Here is a 22,921-nt window from a genome sequence, read left to right as displayed (position 1 = left end):
ACCTGAGGCAAAGCACTGTTAATAGGGGTTATTCTTGCCAATTCACACATACACACATACACACACACACACACACTCATTAAAGTCACAAACCTCCCTAGAGGCACTGAGTTTTTCCATCACAATTACATTTGGGTTTGGTTTAAAGTTTTTATTCCCTTAGCTTAATTTTTTTAATCAAATCACTTCTCCCTGGATTGCTAAGCAGTTTTAGATATCTGTAACTGATATACAGCCTCGGCACTGCAGCCTGCTGGTTTACAGCATGGGCACTAAGTGAACTGACTTTGAGTCTCACTCTGTGGACAGCTTAGCACCTATTGCCTTTGTAATGGACTCTAAGGTCCTTCTCACAGGCAAAACACATCCCTGATGCTCAACGAAGCAAAGACTGACATTGGACCATTCTAAATGTTGATTTTCAATTTCCAAGTTAATTAATAGACAGCATTGCTGGGTTGTGGAAATTAGAATGAGGTGAAAGAAGGAGATAGTTATCCAATAAGCTTTGCATCCAGATTTTATTTCTATGCAGATTTAAAAACTGGCTCCTCATACCATCCCAAAGACTGTCCTTTTAATCTTCAAGAGAATTAGTCTGAGTGAGCAATGGTGGCTCAGTGGCAGAGTTCTTGCTGCCATGCCGGAGACTTGGGTTCGATTCGCGGTGCCTGCCCATGCCAAAAAAAAAAAAAAAGAGAGAGAATTAGTCTTCATTTCATTGTTCCTTTGTTTTAAAAGGTCAATATGTTGGCTTCTGCAGTCACCAGCAATGCTGTCCTTTACTATGAGGCAAAATTGCAGAAATTTGGTCATAGGACTTGTTTTTTTCTTTCCACCTTTAACACTTATGTGCTCTATGATCATAAGCAAGTTAACATCTCTGAGTCTCAATTTCCACGTTAGTAAAATAAAGGATAACAGGGGCCTACTACAGTGCCCACTGCGTAGTGTCTTCATTCAAGACTCTGATTCGCAATGTTGGCTGCCCATTAGAGTTTCTTGGGAAGCTTTTAAAACCACTGAAGTTGAGGCTGTAGGTCAGACCAATTACATCAGAATTTCTGGATCAGAGACCGAAGCAGCGGTATTTTTTTTAATTCTCACCCCATACCAAGTGATTCTAATGTGCAGCCAAGCCTGATAACCACTGACTTACAGAAAGTTTAAATTAGTTGTGTGCTTATTTTGTACTTAATAAAGGTCAAAGGGCCCTTTTCTTAAAGTATACTTGAGGACACAGAATTCAAACTTGAGACACAGTCCCCACAAATTAATTTCCCAAGATCACCTGTCATTATAAGCTTATCCAAAAATGAAAAATATTCTTTAAATGTTCTGTATTTGGTCAAAGAAAAGCACATGTTAAACATTCACTTCAAGAATATGTGTTGTTCATATATTGTAAACAGCATTGAATTTTATACTTGAATGAGGTTAAAAGGGGAAATTTTAGGTTGTATATTTGATGCTAGAATACAATTAAAAAAACAACATAGGACTGTACAACACAAACAGTGAACCTTAATGTAAATGATGGACTATAGTAATAGTACAATTAAAACAATATTCTTCCATCAATTGTAACAAATGTACCACACTAATAATACATGGTATTAATAATAGGGGTGTATATGGGGCCTCTGTATTTTCTGCATGATTTTTCTGTAAGCCTACAATTTCTCTAATAAAAAGGAACTAACCCTTTAAAGTGTTCAGTATTTGGTCCAAGAAAAGTACTTGTCAATATTCACTTCAACAAGTATTGTTGAACTGTGCTAAGACGAAAAACTCTATCTTTAAAAAATAGTCCCTAATTTCAAAAGGCAAACCACAAATTAAAAGCAATGATTAATTAAACAAAGCAAAACAAAAGCTTCCTTTCCTTGGAAGTGTAACGCTTTTAAGCACACAGCCTGCCAAGATAATTTTCTGCTGAATATCAGTTCTCCTACTGCTTGTAATGAGTGATCAAGAAGAGGAACAGCAGTTGGGAACAGGAAGTTTTTAATGATGTAGGAGTTTCCCTGGAAAATTCTCTGCTAAGAAAATAATTTCAATGGCTAACATTGCTAACAAAAATGCATTGGGCTGACAAAGAGGAAGAAAAGAAAATGTACAAGCTCTGTGCCAAGCAGGACGGTATTTTTAATCTTAGAAAAAAAAATCTGTGTGTATATTCATGAACATCTTCCTCATTTTGATCATACTCTTGACATACTCTAGAAATGATATATGTGTCTGTTTTTCTTTGTTCTGTACTCTGCGTTAGTTGTTCCCAGCCTGAAAAAGAGGCATAGCCTCAGATTTTTTGCCAGCTCCTAAAAAGCAGATGTGCAAAAGAGGATCCATCTCAAGTGTGAATATATCTCAATTAAATTGCATTAAAAAAAAGGAAATGAGAAAAAGCAAAGTAAGCAATTGCAAAGAAAACAATTAAAAAAAAAAAAAGGTATCCATCAGAGGATCCTCTTGTGCACATCCCCACGTGTCTGGTTCCCGCTTTTCTACCTCCCACCATCTGTCTCTGGGTCCCCAATATCACAAGCTGTGCATGAGGCAAGATTACCCCAAAACTTCTTTTCTGTTGGCACAGTCAGCTAGGACTACTCTCAAAGAATTGAAACTGGCACCCCACATTGATGATCTAGTGGGAAAGATATGGAGACAGGAAACCCAGGTTCAAAGCCTGGTTTTATTCCTCATTGCCTGTGTGCTGCCAAGCATGCTCATAACTTCTTTGAACATCAGTTTCCTCATTTATAAAATAGGGAACACCAATATGATCTACCTGGCGGTGGTCGTAAAGATTTAGTGAGATTTTGGGGAGAAAGGGTCACTTTTAAAATGTTGCACAAATGTCCTATTTTGTAACACTCTGTACATGTACTTTTTTTAAGTTTGGAAACATTTCACCCTTATGCAGAATTTGTGAATGATGACTTAAATGAAACAATAAAACTTTTTCTACAAACTGTAGTCTCCCAGCATACACCTTAGTGCAACTTGCACTGAACAAAATAAAACAGTGACTACTCCAGGAAGAAAGTGAGGTTGCAAAAAACTTTACCTAGTTGTTTTTTCCCGCCTTGGCCTCCCAGGTAATTTATTAAGAGATTTGGCTGGGCTTCACAGCAGGGCTGGTGGCCCTGCAGGGGGTGACAACGGCGGAAATGGATCCCGTCTTTAAACAAAACTGAAGGAAGGGCAAAGAGCCCGGAGTTTGGCTCCCTGAGAAGCTTCCATATGCCGGCCCTCCCTGCGCACACACTAGGGGTCATTGTTCACAGAGTTTGGGAGTCGGCGCTGCAGCCTGCGCTGACGTGAGTCTCTACCGCCAGCTAAAAGGAAAGCTGGCTTCCCACACAGCCGCCGCGTCCAAGAGGCTTCCTGTTGAGCGGTACAAACCAAACACAACAACAAGGAAACGGCTTTCCAAACGCTCTCTCATAGAGAAAAATAAAGAGTGCGAGCGGTATTTTCTTCATTAGTTATTATGAAATGTTCACGGTGTTCAAGGAAGATAAAAAGCTCAGGATATCTCAGCCACTCCCCCACCCCATCTCCCTTGACCGGCCTATCCCACCTCCATCTGTAAGAGTTCAAATTGGACGTGAAAGTCTAAATTTCAGAGTGTGTCTAAAATATGTAGGAAACTACATTGTTTATTCTTGCATTCTATTAAGGAGTTAAGGGAAGGCCGTAATATTTACTGAGCTCCTAACATTTTCACCAGGCAATATTTAATCTTCATTACGAAACTTTGAGATAGTATCCTTATGGTTGTGGCTTACTGATGTGGAAACTGGAACTCAGAAAGATTTAAAAGTTTAGTCAAGATCATATAGCGAGTAATTGGTAAAAATAGCATTCTAACCTAAGCCGGCCTCATTCCTTCCATTAATTCATCTTCCAAAACAGTATGGCATAAACCATCACTGCAGTTCTTCAGTGGGTTCAGTTCTTCAGTTGCGCTTATTGTAAAATAAATCAATCCTGGGTGTTTCCTCCTAAAAAGGCAATGTTGACTGGTGACAAGCCCTAAAAAAATGAAGTCTTGCTGGTATTTGAAAATGACCAAGTTTTTTCAATAGGTGTCAATGGGTCAAATTCTGACATTCCACTGAAATCCCTGGGAAGGCAAGAAAATACTACCATTTCTCAAACTGTGAGACCTGTCAGAAAAAGAAAAGACTTTTGTTGGAAAGTGGACACACATCATTCTTGGCTCCTTTCCTCTCTCTGCTGTTGGAAGCAGGGAGCTCATACACACGTGGGGATCAGTTGTGACCTGTGTCTCAGGCAATCTATTGCCAATAACTAAATTTAGCAAGTGATTATTCAAATATGATGGTGTGCTCATTGCAGTATACTTTCTACTTTTTAGCATGTTGAAAATTCTCATAATAGAAATATTTCTGTTTTGTTTTTTTTCTATTGGGATTGAAGTATAATTTATATACATAAAATGAACAGATCTCAAGTGTATAGTTCAATGAATTTCAGTAGTTGCTACACTTGTATAGCCCACATCCCTTCAAGACATAGAATATTGCCATAATTCCCCCAAACATCCCTTGTGCCTCATCCTAATCAATCTCTGCCTACCTTCCCACCCTCACAAGCAACCACTGCCCTGATTTCTTTTGCTGTAGATTGGTTTTGCCTGTTTTAGAACTTCACATAAATGGAAACTTGTAATACATACTCTGGTTTGTATTTGCATCTGTTTTCTTTTGTTCAGTATAATGGTATTGAACCTTTAGTGTGTTGCACGTATTGGGAGTTTTTTTGTGTGTATTTTTTTTTAAAAGTAGCATTGTATTATGTGAACGTACCCATTTTGTTTATTCTTTTTCCTGCTGATGAACATATGGGTTTTTTCTAGTTTGTTGCTATTATCAATAAAGCTGCTATGAACATTCATATACAAGTCTTTTTTTGTGTCCAGATATTTTCATTTCTCTTGGATAAATACCCAGAAGTGGATTTGCTGGGTCATAGGGTAGGTGTATGTTTAACTTTATGAGAAACTGCCAGACCAACTTTCCACGTGGTTATACAGTTTTATATTCCTGCCAGTAATATATGAGAGCTCTCATTGCCCCACATCCTTTCCATCATTTGTGCTATCAGTAGGAGTACGTTCTCAGTGGCTTTAATTTGCATTTCCTTGATGACTAATGAGATGAACACTTTTTTTCATGTGCTTATTGGCACATCTTCCTTTGTGAAGTGTCTGTAAAAATCTTTTGCCCACTTTATTATTATTTTTTAACTTCAAAAATCACAATAAGTTCAATGCCAAAAGATAGCCACCATTGTTACATTTTGTACTTTTTCTATGCATTTAATTATTTACCCAAAAATATTTTTTTATAAAAATTAGTTCATGTTATATAAACTGTTTTATAATTTATTTTTTTTCAGTTAGCATTGGGTCATAAAATATTTTCTTATCAGTAATTATGCTTCTTTGCCATCATTTGTTTTTACTATGAATGTTCATTGCAATTTTATTCACAGTAGTCCAAACTTTAAACAACCAAATGGCTTTCATTTGGTGAATAGATAAACAAAATATGATATATAGCTGAACAATGGATTACTACTCAGCAATAAAAAGAAATGAATTATTGATAAATGCAACATACATGCCAAATCACCGAGCTTAGTGAAAGAAACCATATATTACACAAGAGTGTAAATATAAAGTACAGTGAAAATACAGTGGCAAAAAAGATGTTGGAGGGAGGGACCGCCAAGAGGCAGGAGGAAACTTGAAAGTGACAAAAATATTCTATATACTGATTGTGGTAGTAGTTTCTCTGTATATACATGTGTCAGAACTCATCAACATGTATATTTTAAATGGTTGTTTATTTCAGGCAAATCATACCTCAATAAATTTAAACAAAGAGCATCATTGAGGAGATGCGATATAGGATTCAGGCTGGTATTAAAGGAAGTGAAACAAGCATGTCTGACATGATTTTAAAAGAGAGAGGAATCAAGTAAAAAGAAACCTGGAATATTAGGAAGTTGAGATAAGAGAGTGCATAATGGATTTAAGGTCTTAAAAAAGCAATAGTTGTAAATTGAATTAATTAGAGCTCTTAAACCCAGTTAAAGTAGCTGAGGCTAAAAGGATGATTCACTGACTCACAGATTACAAGAAAGGGTTGAACAACTGGAATCAGAGATTCAAGCGAAGGCAAGACTTTTTTTCTTACCTCTGACACCACTCCGTTAGGTAAAGGGATGCCTCATTACAACTGCATGCCAGTGGAAGATTTGACTTCCTACTTGGCCTTTGCTGATGGGTTGGGGTGAGTTGAGGTGGCAGGTTTTTTCTATGGTGTTTAGCTGGGGTAGAGCAGTTATTGTCTAACAGTTTTCTGTCTTCTTAGGCTGCCCATTTCCTGGTACTTTGGTGAGAGACGACAGACTTTTCTAGGCACTTTTTTGGTCTGTGCCCATTGGCATTTGAAGGTTGCTGACTTCTCCACCACCCAATCTGGGATATATGAGGCAAAAATAAATCCCAGGGAACTCACCACCTTATGGTTCCTTTGTTCCCATGGTCTGTTGTCAGTCTACCTTCTCTCAGCCAAAGTCTTATGCTTGCTTTATGTCGAATGTCTAAGGCTTTCAGTAGTACCTAATAAGAGGAATAGGGGAAAGTATTTCTACTCCATCTTTCCAGAAGCAGAAGTATCCTTGACCACTTTTAAAAAATTGGGTTGGTTATCTTTTTGTTATTGAGTCAGATAGGAGTTGTTGATATATTCTAGATGCAAGTCCTTTGTCAGATTAATGTGTTGCAAATATTTTTTTCCATCTGTACCTTGCTTATTCAATCTCTTAACTGTGCCTGAAGAGAAGTTTTAAATTTTGATGAAGTTTATCAATTTGTTTCTTTTATGATCAGTGTTTTGTGAGGCTGGACAAAAAATGTTTGCCTAGATATCTTTTGCAAAGATAACCTCCTGGGTTTTTTTTTTCTAGAAGTTTATGGTTTTAGTTTTCACATTTAGATCTACTATCCACCTCAAATTAATATTTGTGTTGGTATGAGGTATGCGTTGCAACTGATTTTTTTCTGTATAGACAGCCATTTGTTCCAGCATTATTTGAAGAAAATATTTCCTTTCCACTTTGGTTTTTTTTTTAGTAAATTTTTGTTCAAAAATCATTTTACCATAGAGAAACTTCTGGGCAAGATGTAGGAGTGGGGAGCTCCAGGACTCATTCCTTCCACCGAAACAGCTATTAAACAGGCAGGATCTCTCTGAAGCAAGTATTTCAAAACTCTAGAGGCCAGAAGAACATGGTACAATACCCAGAAAAGAACAGGAAGAAGAGACTGATAAATTATGGTTAAAAATCTGTAAATTGCTCATTCTATCGTGGGCTACCCAGTGCCCATTCCCACTGTCATGGCTAGCCCCCATGGGGACCAGTCCCTGTCTAGCTACTGCTGACAGAAAGGGACATAAAACTCTCTTCTCCGCAAACAGTCATGTGTGCGGCCAATCACTTATCATGACTTTTGATTAAGGAATTCCTATCGCTGGGTCTGGGCTCTGAGTGTAGCCATTGTTTCAACCATGAAGAGGCAGTGGAGATTTGAAGATGCAGCACTTTCTCAGGAATTTGGGAGAAAGTTAGTTGAAGAGCTGCATTTGCTGGACAGGCCAGGAAAGCTCAGCTTTGGGGAGCCATGGTAGAAGTTACTGGTGTCCTTCCTGACCCCCTCCAGGACACTTTGGAACCAGTGGAACCCTCTTCACGGGTCCCTGGTAGCCAGTAAAGACTGAATTGGGAAAGTCCTTCCCTGAGTGATCCTCCTCCCAGAATTTGTCCTCCAGGCAAAAGCAACCTGAGACAACAGAAGGAGTGTAAAAAAATCTACGGAGGCAGACAGTCTGGGATAAAAGCCTGTCAGCTTCAGATGCTCAGGAGAGAGATGTTTGTCCCCTGGGAAACAAAGGGTACAACCAGCCCCTGTAAACAGGGGAACTCCAAAACAACTAACAAGCAAAAGCCAAGGACAAGACAGAGGCCCAGAAACTAAGAGAAAACTGCACAATACATTTGCCTTGGGCAGACCTTCTTGATAAGGAGGCTGAAGCTCAAGAATATCTCTGTCTTATCACAAAATGAGGAAACAGACATAACAGGGGGTTAACATTTTTAACAGAGATAACATTTTAAAACACTAAAATGTACAGACTGCAACAAGAGTAAAAGACAAAGAAATAAGAAATGATGCCCCATGCAAAGGAAGAGGATAAAAATACAGAAAAACTCCAAAGAAGAAGATGAGAATGTGGACATACCAAACAAAACCTTAAAAAAAAGATCTTGAAAATACTGAAGGGATGGTATAGAAAAAGAAATACAGGAGATCAGGAAAACAATGAATGAAAAATATGAGTTTAAGTCAAGAGCTAGAAATTGTTAAAAGGAACCAAACATCACCACTCAAGTTGAAGACCACAATAATTGAAATGAAAAATGTCCAGGAGGGCTTCAAGAGCAGATTGGAGTTGGTGAAGAAAGAATCAATGAACTTGAAGACAAGACACTTGTGATGACTTAGGCTAAGGAGATTATAAAAAATGCAACTATGGGACACCAGCTATGAGATACAATGAAGCATACGTATAGGCATAATGGGAGTCCCAGAAGGAGAAGAAAGAGAGAGAGGGGCAGAAGAAATAGTCAAAGAAATAATGGCAGAGAACTTCCCAAACTTAGCAAAAGACATGAATATTTACATCCAAAAGACATTAATGTGCACCATCAAATGCAAAAGACAAGGAGAGATTTCTGAAAGCTGCAAGAGAATAGCCATGTTACATGCAAGGGAAACCCAATAAGATTGAGTGCCAATTTCCCATCAGAAACCCTGGAGGCAAGAAGGCAGTGGGTTGAAACACTTAAAGTGCTGAAGGAAAACAACTACCAGCCAAGAATTTTATATCTGGCAAGATTGTCCTTCAAAAATGAGAGAGAAATTAGAACAATCTCAGATAAACAAAAGCTGAGGGAGTGCATCACCAGTAGATCTGCCCTATAAGCGATGCTAAAGGGAGTTCTTCAGACTGAATCCAAGGACACTAGACAGTGGTTCAAAGCAGCATAAAGAAATAAAGACCTGTGGTAAAAGTAACCATTTGGATAATTATAAATGTAAGTATTATTTTATTGTATTGTTTGATATGTAACTCCACTTCTTATTCCTACAAGTGTTAAAATGCAGATGCATGAAAAATAATGATGAATTTAGGTTTTAGGACATACAACATACAGAGATATATGTAGTAATGAGTACGAAAAAAATGGTAGGGGGTCAGAGTGGTATAAGAAAAGTATATGTGAATGCTATTAAACTCAAGTTGGTATCAAACCAAATATAATTCTTATGTATCTAGGATGTTAAATTTTAACACTATGGCAATCACAAAGAAAACATATGAAAAATACATCCAGATAGAAAAGAGAAGGCACTTAATGTGGTACAACACAAGAAATCAAATAAATATAAAAGTAATCTTAATGCAAGTGTGGAGTGGGGTGAGATATAAGACTTACAAAGACTAAATAACAAAATGGGAGAAGAAAGAGCTTTATCATCAGTGGTGACTTTAAATGTAAATGGATTAAACTCTCCAGTCAAAAGGTAAAGATTGGCCAAATGTATTAAAAAGGATGGTCCAACTATAGGCTGTCTACAAGAGTCTCACCTTAATGTCAAAGATGCAAGAAGGCTGATAGTGAAAGGATGGAAAAATATACCATATAATAGTAACCAAAAGAGAGCTGGCTTATACTAATAACATATAAAATAGACTTCAAGTCAAAAACAGTTATGAGGGACAAAGATGGTCATTACATACTGATAAAGGGAATAATTCAACAGGGAAATGAACAATTATATATACATGTATATATATGCCCATATGCATATCTATTTACATACATATAGTTTATGTATGCATATATGTATACAGATTTATATACATATATGTGTGTATATATATACACACACACATATATATATAAAACAATGGAGCCCTAAGATATATGAAGCAAATACTGACAGATTATACATAAATAGTAGGAGACTTACTTCAACATACCACACTCAATAATAGATAGAACATTTAGTCAGAGGATCAATAAAGAATACAGGACCTGAATGATACACAAACCCAACTAAACCTAACAGAAATATATACAGAACACTGCACCCAAGAAAAACAGAATACACATTCTTCTTGCATGCACATGGATTATTCTCCATATGATAGATCATACGTTGGGTCACAAAAAAAGTCTCAATAAATTAAAAAAATATTGAAATCATATAATGCATATTCACTGACCAAATCAGAATTAAGCTAGAAATCAATAACAGAGGAGAAATGGAAAATTAACAAATATGGGAAAATTAAACAACACACTCTTAAACAACCAATGGGTTAAAGAGGAAATTAGAAGTGGAATTAGGAAATATCTTGAGAGAAATGAAAATAGAGCTGTGGTAGTTAGATTGAGGTATCAGCTTGGCTAGGTGAAGGTGCCTAGTTCTAATGGCATGTGAACCTCATCTGTTGCTGATTACACCCGCAGTCAGCTAGGAGGTGTGCCTGCTGCAATGAATGATGTTTGATTTAATTGGCTGGTGCTTAAATGAGAGAGCTCAACATAGCACAGCCAAAGCAGCTCAGCATTCCTCATCTCAGCACTCTCAGGTCAGCCCAGGCCTTCGGAGATGCAGAAAGCAATCACCCTGGGGAAAGTTGTTGGAGTCCAGAGGCCTGGAGAGAAGGCCAGCAGAGATCACCCTGTGCCTTCCCACATAAGAAAGAACCTCAGTTGAAAGTTGGCTGCCTTTCCTCTGAAGAACTAATGAAATAAATTCCCTTTCATTAAAACCCAATCTGTCTCTGGTGTGTTGCATTCCAGCAGCTAGCAAACTAGAACAGATTTGATACCTGAGAAATGGGGTGCTGCCATGGTTTGCAAATACCGGATATGTTGGAATGATTTTTTTTTGATGGATAAAGGGAAGATTTGGGAGAACTGAGAAGAGAATGATGGAGAAGTCCTGGAGTGCTTGAAGAGACTGTTGGTGTAAATGGAACCACTGCCAATCTGGACAAAGGGGACACAAAAGGGACAAATTGGAGTTTGCAGAGTGCGAACCATGGAAGCTTGGGTCTGAAGCCAAGAAACCTCAGTCAGGAGAGTGGACCTACCCATATACATGGAAAGGATGAGTCTCTCACCTCATTGCAGTGGAAGAGTTGTGCCACCTCAGGCCTTGGAAAAGGTACAGCATGCTCCTTGGGGACTGAGGAGAGCCTGGCTGCCACCAGATGAAAGAGTTGAGCATGTGCCCTGGAAATGGCAGAGAGCCCAGGTGTGGTCCCGATGCCTGGAGAGAGTGGAGCCAAGAAAAAGGTGGTCTCCTCAATGTCTCCCAAAGTTGATTCAGAAAGAGGTGGGCCACTGCATAGGCCCTTGGAAAGGGCGGGACTGCCACTTTCTAAAGCTGAAGAATAAATGACTTTCGGACTTTGAAATCCAATGATATTTGCCCTGCAGGTTTTCCTTCCAATTTCTCCCTGTGAATCCTGTGACTGTCCCTCCTTTGCATATTGGCACCAGATAACTTGTTTTGAGATTCATAGGTCCACAGCCAGAAGAGAATTTTTTGCACTTTTATATTGTTTAAGGTGATGCGTGTAGTTGCCAAGTTGACAAGGGGTGGACATGTGGTAGTTAGATTCAGGTGTCAACTTGGCTAGGTGAAGGTGCCTAGTTCTATTGCTGTGGACATGAGCCAATGGCATGTGAACCTCATCTGTTGCTGAGTACATCTGCAGTCGGCTAGGAGGTGTGCCTGCTGCAATGAATGATGTTTGATGTAATTGGCTGGTGCTTAAATGAGAGAGCTCAACATAGCACAGCCAAAGCAGCTCAGCATTCCTCATCTCAGCACTCTCAGGTCAGCCCAGGCCTTCAGAGATGCAGAAAGGAATCACCCTGGGGAAAGTTGTTGGAACCCAGAGGCCTGGAGAGGAGGCCAGCACAGATCACCCTGTGCCTTCCCATGTAAGAAAGAACCTCAGTTGAAAGTTGGCTGCCTTTCCTCTGAACTATATGTTAACGAAATAAATCCCCTCTTATTGAAAGCCAATCCATCTCTGCATTCTGGCAGCTGGCAAACAAGAACAATGGCATACCAAAATTTATGGTATACAACAAAGGCTGTGCTGAGAGGCAAATTTACGGGTCTAAACACTTACATTAAAAGAGAAGAAAGACTTCAAATCAAAGACTTAACCTTAAGCTGGAAAAGCAAACAAAAAAGAGCAATCTAAACCCAAAGCAAGTATAAGAAAGGAAATAATGAAGATTAGAGGAGAGATGAAGGGATGAATGAAATAGAGAACAAAAAAAAAAAAAAAAAAAAAAGGGAGGGGGGAGACTCAACAAAACCAAAAGCTGCTTCTTGGAAAAGATCAACAAAATCAACAAACTTATAGCTAGACTGGAAAAGAAAAAAAGAGAGGATACAAATAATGAAAATCAGAAATGAAAAGGGAGGCCTTACTACTGACCCTGCCAAAACCAAAGGACTGTCAGTGGGAACTATGAACAACTAACTGTATGCCAATAAATTTGATAACCCAGATGAAATGGATAAATTCTTAGAAACGCAAAAACTACCTACATTGAGGTAAGAAGAAATAGATGATCTCAACAAATCTATTATAGTAAAGAGATTGAACCAGTAATCAAAAACCTCCCAACAAAGGACCAGATGATTTCACAGCAGAAGTCTTCCAAACATTCCAAGAAGACTTAACTCCAATTCTGCTCAAACTTTTCCAAAAAATTGAAGAGGAAGGAATATTCCCTAACTCCTTCTACAAGGCCAACATCACCCTCATATCAAAGCCAGATGAAGACACCACAAGAATAGAAAATCACAGAACAATATCTCCCATGAATATTGATGCAAAAATCCTCGAAATACTTGCACACTGAATCCAGAAGCACATTAAAAGAATTATATACTATAATCAAGTGGGACTTATCCTTGCGATGCAAGGTTGAGCCAACATAAGAAAATCAATTAATGTAATATAGCACATTCACAGAATGAAGGAAAAAAACCACATGATCATCTCAATTGATGCAGAAAAGGCATTTGATGAAATCCAACATCCTTTCTCAATTAAAAAAAAAAACACTTAGAAAACTAGAAATAGAAGGAAACTTCCTCAACATGATAAAATTCATATATAAAAAACCCACAGCTAACATCCTACCTAATGGTGAAAGACTGAAAGCTTTCCCTCTAATATCAGGAACAAGACAAGGATGCCGACTGTCATCACTGTTACACAGCATTATACAGGAAGTTCTTGCTGGAGCAACCAGGCAAGAAAAAGAAATAAAAGGCATCTAAATTGGAAAGAAAGAACTAAAACTTTCCTTATTTATAGATGACATGATCTTATATACAGAAAATCCTGAAAAATCCACAACAAAACTCCTAGAACTAATAAACGATTTCAGCAAAGTGAGAGGGTACAAGATCCACATTCCAAAATCAGTAGTGTTTCTATACACAAGCAATAAACAATTGGTCAAGAAATCAAGAAAAGAATTCACAATAGTAATTAAAAGAAAATATTTAGGAATAAATCTAACAAAGGAGGTAAAGGACTTATACACAGAAATCCACCAAACGTTGCTAAAAGAAATTAAAGAAAACCTAAATAAATGGAAGGATAGTTCGTGTCCATGGATTGGAAGACTAAATATTATTAAGAGTCAAAACTACCCAAAGCAATTTATAGATTCATTACAATTCCAATCAAAATTCCAAAAACCTTCTTTGCAGAATTGGAAAAGCCAATCATCAAGTTATATGGATGAGTAAGGGGCCCTGAATAGCTAAAACCATCTTGAAAAAGAAGAGTAAAGTTGGAGTTCTCACACTTCCCAATCTTAAAACATTATGAAGCCACAGTAATTAAAACAGCATAGTACTGACACAAAGATAAACATATAGACCAATGGAAGAAAATTGAACACTCAGAATTCAACCCTCACATTCATGGCCAACTGATTTTTACAAAGGAGCAAAGACCACTCCATTGGGAAAAAATAGTCTCTTCATCAAATTATTCTTAGAAAACTGAATCTCTATTTGCAAAAAGAAAACAAAAAAAGGGAGAGGACCCCTGTTTTAGTTTGTTAATGCCAGAAATGAGTTCGCTTTTAAGGAAATTTATTAAATTACAAACTTAAAGTTCTAAGGTCATAAAAATGTCCAAACTAAAGCAACCAGAGAAAGAAATCTTGACTTAAGAAAGGACTGATGATGTTCAGGGTTTCTCTGTCAACTGGGAAGGAACATGGTGACCTCTGCTAGCTTTTGCTCCGGGCTTCTCCTTTCAAATGGCTCTCTTGGTGGCATTATCTTTTTGCATCTCCGGTGGTCTTTGTGGGGGCTCTGAAACTTTTTCCAAAATGGTTCCCCCTTAAAGGGTTCCAGTAAGTGGCCCCACCTTGAATGGGTGGAGACACACCTCCATGGAAACCATCTAATAAAAAGGTCCCACCAACAATTGGATGGATCACATCTCCATGGAAACAACTTAATGAAAAATATCCCACCCAGCAATATTGAATGAGGATTACAGAACATGGTTTTTCTAGGGGTACACAACAGTTCCGAAATGGCACAACCCCTATGTCACATTGTATACAAAACTCAACTCAAAAATAGATCAAAGACCTAAATATAAGAGGTAGAACTATGAAACTCTAGAAGAAAATGTAAGGAAACATCTTCAGGACCTTGTATTAGGTAATGGTTTCTTAGACTTTACACCCAAAGCACAAGCAACAAAAGAAAAAAATAGATAAATGGGACCTCATCAAAATAAAAAACTTTTTTTCCTCAAAGAACTTTATCATGAAAATAAAAAAGATAACCTACACAATGGAAGAAAATATTTGGAAGCCACCTATCTGATGAAGGATTAATGTTTCGTATATGTAAAGAAATACTTCAATTTCAGAAAAAGATGAACAATCCAGTTGAAAAATAGCAAATGAATTGAACAAACATCTCTCCAAGAAATAATCTCCATGGAAACCACAAATAGTCAGAAAGTACACAAAAAGATACCCAACATCTTAGCCATCAGGGAAAGCAAATCAAAACCACAATGAGATGCCATTTCTCACCCATTAAAATAAGCAAACTCATAGAGTTAGAATCTAGAATATAGGTTAGCAGGGGATGGTGTGGGATAGGGAATGGAAAGTTAAGTCTTAAAATATACAGGGTTCCTATCTGGAATGATGGGAATGTTTTGGTAATGATGGTGGTGATGGTAGCTCAACATTGGGAGCATAATTAACAGCACTGATAAATATATATATATATTTTCTGTTTTATTTCTCTGTTTTTAACTGCCCTGGTAGAAATGTCTAAGATCTGTGACTGAAGTAGTGAGAGTAGGCATCCTTACCTTGATCTTAATCTTTTACCATTAAGAACGTTGCTACCAATGTTCTAAAAAATGACCATGGTGATGAATATACCACTATGTGATGATATTGTGAGCCATTAATTGTACCCCATGTATGGAATGTTTGCATGTTAAGAATGCTCATGGTTCTTTGTTGTTAAAAATAAACTAATTAATTAAATTAAAAAAAAGAACATTGCTAGCTATAGATTTTTCAGAGATGTTCTTATCAGATTGAGGATGCTTCCTTCTGTGCTGGCTTGAAAGGATGTATGTCCCCTAGAAAAGCCATGTTTTAATCGAAATCCCATTTTGTAAAGGTAGAATAATCCCTATTCAATACTGTATGTAATTAGAGAATCTCCCTGGAGATGTAACCAAATCAAGAGTGGTTGTTAAACTGGATTAGGTGATGACATGTCTCCACCCATTTGGGTGGGTCTTGATAAACTTCTGAAGTCCTATAAAAGAGGAAACATTTTGGAGAAAGGGAGATTCAGAGAGAGCAGAGCAGAACGACATAGCCACGAGAAGCTGAGTCCACCAGCCAGTGACCTTTGGAGAAGAAGAAGGAAAATGCCTCCTGGGGAGCTTCATGAAACAGGAAGCCAGGAGAAGAAGCTAGCAGATGCTGTGTTTGCCACATGCCCTTCCAGATGAGAGAGGAACCCTGACCATATTCACCATGTGCCTTTCCAGATGAGAGAGAAATTCGGACTGTGTTTGCCATGTGCCCTTCCACTTGAGAGAGAAACCCTGAACTTCATCGGCCTACTTGAACCAAGGTATCTTTCCCTGGATGGATGCCTTTGATTGGACATTTCTATAGACTTGTTTTAATTGGGACATTTTCTTGGCCTTAGAACAATAAATTAGCAACTTATTAAATCCCCCCTTTTAAAAGTCATTCTATTTCTGGTATATTGCATTCCAGCAGCTAGCAAACTAGAACACCTTTTATTCCATATTTGATAAGAGGTTTATTGTGAATGGGTATTGAATTTTGTCAAATACTTTTCTGCATCTGTTGAGATGATCATATGATTTTCTTCTTTATTCCGTTAAATTGCATTGATTTTATATGCAAATGATAAACTGACATTGTATTTCTGGGGAAAACTCCATTTTGTTTATGATGCATTATTCTTTTTTACATGTTGTTGGGTTCACTTTGCTAAAATTTTGTTAAAGACTTTAAGTCTATGTTCATGACATTGTTTGTCAGTAGTTTTCCTTTTTGTAATGCCTTTTTCTGGTTTTGTTATCAGGGCAATTGTTTCTCATATATTGAGTTGATAAGAGTTTCCTCCTCTTTTCTGAAGAGATGTGTAGGATTGGTATTCTTTCTCCCTTAATTGTTTAAAACGATTCAACAGTAAACAGTAAAGCCACTCCCACTTTTTTTTTTGCATCGCTTACCTTATTTTTTCCCTTCTTTCAGAAATTTCAGTCCTCGCTGTCTGTGGTCCAGTGTTTGAAATAGTTCTTTTATATATGCTGCCTAGTTTTGTAGTTGTTTACAGTGAGAGGGTTAATCAGGTACCTGTTGCTCCATCATGGCTAGAAGCAAAAAATCTTTAATAAATAATCTGTTCAAACTGATGTTATTATTGGGATAATTTTAAATTCAGTAGATTTTATAAAAATCTGTAGATTTACTAATTGTATTATATCGAATTTACCCCCAAATTAAATATTAGTATAATTCAATACTGGCAAAAAATAGTACAATGAACAACAGTCTTGAAAGCATATCAAAATTGAAGTAAGTAAAAGTAATGTCATTAATTATTGAGTTTAGTGGTGAGTATAAGACTATTACTGTATAGAATAAAAAGTAGTAGAGTTACAGTTAGATTCACCTTGAAAGTTTTGTATGTCTTCTGTTATGCTTATTAATGGCAGATAAAAAGTTTGAAAGCCATTATTGAGAGACTTGTAAGCTTATCATTCAAATGTTCAAAACTTCCTAACAGAGAGATGTGTATAGGAATCTAGTATCTTAGCAGAAACTAGGAGTTTCCCAGCAGAGTGTACAGAATTTATGTGTGTATTTTCTGCATGGGTTGTCCCTGCCATGCCTCATCATGAGATTAGACCAGAACACAATCATTTTCCAAAATGAAAACTGATGTTGTCCAGGTTAAGCAGGAGGATTGTTAGATTCCTGTCTAAAGAGGGAACCATGTTGGGACCCTAAACCTTAATCATCAGGCCTGCTCTGGGCCTAAATCTACTTTGTTAGACAAACAATCAAATAGTTTCCTTCAACTTCCTTTTGGATTTATGTGGGAGTAGTAAGCAAATGATGAAGTAAATTTTAAAAAATCTTTTTACTTTCACTTAAGGTAGGTGTAATAGTTTAGGCCCTACTCACGCAAAGCAGCCCCCTCTCCCAAGCCCACTCAGGGAACCCAAAGGGAGAAATCCTCAGTTAAGCGTTACCCTGGATATACAGTGCTAACTTTGAATCAAGAGTAGATTGAAAAAAGACAAAGACCATTGTTAGAGATTGTTATATTAACACTGGGATCAAGGATAATCCTTGAACCATTTTAAATGATCTTACCATGGGGAGAACACGCTAAGTAGCACTGAGGGAAAAGGTTTTTTAAAAACTTACAATGTAATGAAACAATATCTGCCTTTACTGAATTCTGGCTTATAGCTATGATTGCTGCAAATATTTTCTTGCCATCTGTTCTCATCGAAACTAACCATTAGAGCAATGAGAGGGGAAAAACATGTCTAATCCCTGCCAACAAAATTACATGCCAAAAATGTTGATGGTTTATTTAATGCAATAGATTGCATACCCGTGGTTCTCTAGAATCGACAGGGAGCCTTAAATTTTTCAGATGCACAGACCTCATCCCCATATATTTGAATTTGATTGATCTGATTAGAGACCAGTCATCAATATTTTTTTCCATAAAATTTTTTTCTGTTGGGATATAATTCACATACCATATAATTCCTTCTTTTAAAGAGTACAATTGAGTGGTTTTTAGTATATTCACAAAGTTCTGCAACCATGATCACTATCTAATTCTAGAACATCACCCCCAAAAGTAACCCCATAACCATTACCAGTCATTCCTCATTCCCCCTTTCCACAACTCCTGGTGACCACTAATCTGTCTCCTGTCTCTATTGGTTTGCCTATTGTAGGCATTTTATAAAAATAGAATTATACAATGTATTTATAGCCTTTTGTGTCTGGCTTCTTTCACATAATATTTTCGAGGTCCATCCGTGTTGTAATATGTATCAGTATTTTATTCCTTTTTATGGCTGAATAATATTCCATTGAATGGATATACCACATTTTATTTATCCATTCATCAGTTGATGGACATTTAGGCTGTTTCCACTTTTTGGCTATTGTGAATAATGTTGATATAACCATTCCTATACAAGTTTTTGGGTGGACAAATGTTTTCAGATCTCTTTAGTAATATATCTAGAAGTAGAACTGTGGTTACCAATTTTGAGGAACTGCTAGATTGTTTTTCACTGGGATTGCACCATTTCACATTACCACAAGCAATATAAGAGGGTTCTAATTTCTCCACATCCTTATGAACCTTGTTTTGTCTCACTCTGTTTAGAACCATACTAGTGGTGTGAAATTGTATCTCATTGTGGTTTTGATTTGCATTTCCCTAATGATTAATAATATTGAGCATCTTTTCATGTAGCCATTTATATATTTTCTTTGGAGAAATGTTTATTAATACCCTTTGCCCACATTTTAATTGGGTCATTTGTGTTTTTATTTTTGAGTTGCAAGAGTTCTTTATACATTCTGGATACTAGACCCTTATCAGATATATGGTTTGCAAATATTTTCTCCCATTCTGGAGGTTGTCTTTTGATTTTCTTGGGAATGTTCTTCGAAGCATAAAAGATTTTGATTTTGGTGAAGTCCAATGTATTTATTTTTTTCTGTGGTTGTTTGTGCTTTAGATGTCATATCTAATAAACTATTGCCTAATCCAAGGTCATGAAGACTTACACATATGTTTTCTTCTAAGCATTTTATAATTTTAGCTTTTATACTTGGGTTTTTGATCCATTGGTTTCATCTTTTGCATAGGAATATGCAATTATCCCAGCACCATATGTTGGAAAGACTATTCTTAATCCACCAAATTGTCTGTGGCTTTGTGGTAAGTTTTGAAATTGGGAAATGTCAATCCTCCAGTTTTGTTCTTCTTTTTCCAGATTGCTCTGGCTATTCTGGGCCACTTTCCAGATGAAATTTTGAGAACCTCACATGAGACTATGAACCATCAATTGTACACTATGGACGAGTATTTGGTATGTGAATATATCTCAATAAAATTGCATTAAAATATATCTCTTCACATATTCCCAATTGCCCCACCATCTCTGCTTTCTTATTTATATGATATTTTCAACCCTCTGGGATCCCCATCCCATCTGTGTCAAAATTTATGATCTGTTTTATTATAAATCAGAATTTATAATAAATTCTGATTATTGCAGCTTAAGGCCATTTCTTAGTGAATCTGTGGAACATCTGTTCACCATTTTGGGTCAAATATATGTTTTCAAAGACTAAAAAGCTCTTGTTCTTTTGTTTGTTTAATTTATTTAGTTTAATTTAGTTTAGTTTTTTCCCATCTGAATGGGGCTATTGATGTTTACTGACCACCCACTACCTTTTAGGCTTGACAGGACCACTATAATATGTAAAGGGAATAAAATAATCTTTCAGTTTAATGCTACATTTTGTGAACCCATCAATGACTAAGTAAGACCATGAGCATCTAGACATGTTGACTTAGAATCTGACAAATGGCTGGCCTCCCTCTGAGAAAGCTTTGAAATAAAGTCATACACAATGATTCACCTGTGGTAGAAGTCTCCTTGATTCCACATTTTCCCCCTTTCCATCTCTGTACTTCTGGGCCTCTCTAGGCCTGACTCCATCTCCATCTATGAAATTTTGGTCCATTGAACTTTTTTTTCCCTGTTTTAATTTTTATTAATAAACAGAGAACTGAACCCAGACAATTATTTTTCTCTTGATCTAATCTGACTGTACACTAGAGAAGGGATTCTTTATAAGAGATATGTTATTCCTTAGGTAAAAAATGTCAATATACTAGTTTCATCAAGGATTGAATCAGAATATTTACAGTTAGATAAATGGAATTTAAGAAAGAGCAACTTAAATATTAGAAATCACACACACACAAAAAACCTTCCTCAAACTTCAGAGACCTCCTCTAATATTCTTTAATGTAAATCATTCACAATCATAAAAATTTCATCAAGGCCCATCATACTGCACAATCCCCAAAGGAGATAAGTGAGCTGTCTGGATTTCTGGGATACAGGCTGTGCACTTACTTCTATGGGACTGAAATATATGTCCAAGATTCTCATCTTTTTCCTGCTGCAACACAAATGAAAGATGATGTTCATAAGCAGGCCATTATTCTATGGTCTATCCAAAATTTGGAGAAAACCCTAGATATATTTTATAGAAAAAATCAGAAAGTAGCATTATAGACCTTTTTTCTTGATTTGCTATTCATGAAATCATTTTACATATATGGTAAATAAATCAGTCATTTTGAATTTCAAAAATGATAATACAACATGGTAAAACATAGGGCTGGCCTAACTTTTTATTTATTTTATTTTTTTGCATGGGCAGGCACTGGGAATTGAACCCGGGTCTCCAGCATGGCAGGCAAGAACTCTGCCTGCTGAGCCACCATGACCCACCCCTAACTTTTAAACTTTCTTTACAACAAAGCGTTTGTTTTTTAGCACTTTTTCCCACAGGATAAGGAAATATTGCTAATGAAGGATAAGTTTAAATAAAATTCATTTTATTATCTTAATGTGCCTTCCATTGTTTTTTGAAAAACGATATAGATAGCATTAATGCAAATTTCATTCACATAACTGTTTTGGTTTAGTAATAATATGTATTGGGTCATTATTAATAGAAATGTTCATAGCAACATTCTTGTTTATAAACTACCTATGCATACTCTATTCTTTCATTCTTACTATACATCTCTTCATGGGTAAAAAAAAAAGTACAATGCATTATAATGATTTCCAATTTTCTTAATTATTAATGGTACCTCAGTAGTGAGGGCTAATTTGGGGCTTTGGAGAAACAATGGAAGCTATATGATTATGCTTGCTTTCCAGCAAATCAACTGTTTTTCCCATTGAAGGAAGTATATTACTTATATAAGAAGTGAGAAGGATTCTATTGAAAGGATAATCTTGAATCTGCTCTGATTTAAAAAAATATATCCCAAACTGGTATGGTATTTCACTATTATCAGTAATGTATAAATTGCCACATACTTTATAGTTCATTGAAGCTGAACTGGTCTAAACTGATGGTCTTCAATTTTCTTTTTGTCATGTACCCCTATCATTAAAAAAAGCATGAGCATAAATATGTTTATTTATTTTTAAATTATATGCATATACCACTATGCTGATACATTCTGTAGACAGTGAAATGTAAGGGATTTTAAAGGGTGACATGAAAATATATATAAATTCAAGTTCTAATACCTTCTTCTTGTTCCATCCATATGAATTGTGTCACACAGAGGTTGCCAAGTTTATTTTCCTTTCTTAAACATTCAGCAAAAATAAGGAAGGGAGGCATTTAAGAGCCCACCATGGAACACAAAGTGTCTGTCCTTAAATTTTTCTCTTTAGTGAAGAACCTTAAAACTATCAAAGAGCAGATCAGATGTTTGCTTGTGCATGTAATTTTTGTTATGTGAGTTTTAAGGATTTAGGTTCCCTCTAGAAGATTCCAGATTGGGTTCATTTAGACCTCTCCTGGGAATTCCAGAGAGAAGATGAAAATGAGTCATTGTGATAGGGACTTGGGCTTTTTCTTTTATTGCCCCCTTTCTTCCTACTGAAGGAATAGCACAGAATTTTATGCAGTTTTCATGGTCTTTTACTTCTCATAAGCACCGCAATGATGAGCATGAATTGTCTAAAAAGGTAAGGTGTATTGTGAGATTGTTCACAGAAATACCTCTTTGACTCTTAATCTGTTCTGTGCTTTGCTGTTTTTCATTATTTTAATCTCCAGTGTAAATTGTATGGAAGTTGGAATCAACCACAGAAAGCTTTTATTTCATCCAAAAAAGAATTGAACCAACGGCAATTCATTTACTTCTCTTGTTTGCTTTTGAAATAAGGCTCTTCTGATTATAAAAGAAATACATGTGATTATAAAAGTTTGGAAAATGCAAAAAGCAAAAGAACAAAATTTAATTTACTTATTATCCACTAACTAAATATAATATTGAGTTACTTCTTTT

This window comes from Tamandua tetradactyla, chromosome 5, assembly GCF_023851605.1.
Source record: "Tamandua tetradactyla isolate mTamTet1 chromosome 5, mTamTet1.pri, whole genome shotgun sequence".
Taxonomy (NCBI): Eukaryota; Metazoa; Chordata; class Mammalia; order Pilosa; family Myrmecophagidae; genus Tamandua; species Tamandua tetradactyla.
This window is presented reverse-complemented; position numbering follows the sequence as displayed.